We start from the raw sequence: 2,200 nt of genomic DNA on the forward strand, positions 1-2,200 counted from the left end.
TTAAATTTTAAGATCAGTTTGTCATTTTATTCTAAAGACTTGTGCTTTTTTACTGGGAATGCATTGAATCTATGTATCAGTGTGGGGAGAATTGTCATCTCAATAAAGTTGTGCCAAGGTTTTACATGTGTGTTTAGGGGGATAGTTGTCAAAAGAGTGTTACTTTTCATTAGCAGGAATCAAAGTCATGATCCATGTTATTTAAACATAGACTTCAAAAATACTGAATGATTGCTTCTCGGCCTTTTGGCTAAGATCAAGTGTAATAACTGTCCTTAACAGTTTAATATCTGATATGTCCTCTATCAAAGGAGAATACATTAAATGGATTTTTAGAGCACAGTGTTGGAATAGGAGCGTCCTCCCTCCACTCCACGCATTGAACTGGTGTTGCAGTTCCTGTAGGCATGGTTCACCCCTCAGGGAATAAAGCTGAAGTTTAAAAAAAAAGAATTAAAAAAAAACACTAAATGAAGGCATGCTAATGTCATCTCTTGTAGAATCATGTTTGTGCCAGCTACTTTGCTTCCACTGTGCTCCCCACGCCGACAATCCATAGAGCTCCAGAGCATTGATGAGCTCTGGACTGGCATAGGGAGAAGGACCCTTTTCCAAACAGCCAGGCTATGTCCTCTAAGCGCTGAAGCAACCCTGCTTATGGTCAGAAACTAATAGTTCTTTTCTGAGCAGTCGTCTGAATTGGTTCTCAAACCCTTGTCCTTAATCTCATACTTTCTCCTGTGCAGACGTTGTGCTTGAGTTCCAGCCCTCCACTGTTCAGACATAGTTGTTCAAATCCAGTCCAAGGAGTCATATTATAGAGAAACTACACAATACACTTAGGGCTCCACTTCCACTCTCCATTCCTCTGTTGCCACCAAGTGCTTTTCTTCTGTCTAGGAGTAAAACAATGAATGATGATTTTACTCTAATATTTGGATCTGTGAGGAAAAAGAAGTGTCTCTTCTAGGTGAATCGAAGTTCTTTATCAAACAGTCACATATATATATAGATATACAGAGATAATTTATTGTTTCACATTTGAGTATATTAAAATATAACCTAAGTTGACAGTTTACATGCTTTTCAATGAAGAAAGATTGTATATTGGGGCTAAAAATATCATGAAAGTAAGGAACATAGAACTGGATTTGTTTTTCTTAGTTTATGAAGGTGAGCAGGGTTAGGCAGCTCAATAACCGAGGAAATAAGATAATCAGGGGGACAATCTACAGAATATTTGTCACCATGAGTAAGTACAATTGCCATTCTCTTTAATTATATTCTTAATACAAGATAGCTTAGAAGAAAAATCATGGAATTTTAAATTGCTATGATGAGTAAGCATTAAGCAGATCAAATAAAATGGGATTGATTTTCTTCATGTTTAAATTTTTTGAGAGCCAAATAATATGTGTCAACCTGAAATTTCTCTTTCTACATGTTTATTTATTGTCTCTTTTGAAACTAGATTTTCCAAGTATGTACTAATGGAAAGTCAGTCTGTCACTCTTTCCACAGCTGTATTATATTTTATACACAAGCGAAAGTTTGGAGCATTCTACCATTTCATTTTAACTTCCTAAGGCGCAAGACAATATTCTTGAAATATTACCAACTTTTGTCAACTAAAATATCACATTTTCAGAAGATCCTTGACTACCAACTAGTTTTGAAGTTGGCTGTGTGATGATGAAGTGAGAGACTGGATTTCTGGAAATGACTCATTTGCTGCTTTGTCTTATGCTTCAGATACTGCTCTTTTAAATTCTGCCCATGACGGAAATGAACTCTATTGTTCCATTCTCTTAGGCAGCCACTGGAATCAGCAAGTGTTATTTGGGTGGTAGAGGACTGAAAAGAATGTGAAGTGAATCCTCTAAAGTCTTTTTAGAAACATGCTTCACACTGCAGCAGGTTCTACAGAGATCAAATCAATTCCGTAATTGTTTCAGCATACATTTATTGAGCTCCTACTATTATCGCACTGGATAATAAGTAGTGAACTAAGTGAAGTTCTTGTCCTCACAGAGCCTACATTGTAGTGGGGTCATAAAGTCAACAAATAAATGACTATATAACTGTGAAATGAAGTCAAACCCTGAGATAATGCACCTGAGATAAGTTGTATTCAGATATAATGTGACTGACAGTTGATTCTTAGTCTTCCCACTTGTGTTTTCCAGTAGAGGCCTGCTTA

The 2,200-nt window shown here is 36.5% G+C and overlaps 1 non-coding gene across 1 annotated transcript; it reads left to right on the forward strand.

Annotated features, from left to right (window-relative positions):
• Nucleotides 1–230: 230 nt before the first annotated feature.
• Nucleotides 231–421, forward strand: LOC116282461 (U2 spliceosomal RNA). Its single transcript, XR_004191979.1, has one exon. It is a non-coding gene; the product is annotated as a U2 spliceosomal RNA (small nuclear RNA).
• Nucleotides 422–2,200: the final 1,779 nt, after the last annotated feature.

This window comes from Vicugna pacos, chromosome 11, assembly GCF_048564905.1.
Source record: "Vicugna pacos chromosome 11, VicPac4, whole genome shotgun sequence".
Classification (NCBI taxonomy): domain Eukaryota; kingdom Metazoa; phylum Chordata; class Mammalia; order Artiodactyla; family Camelidae; genus Vicugna; species Vicugna pacos.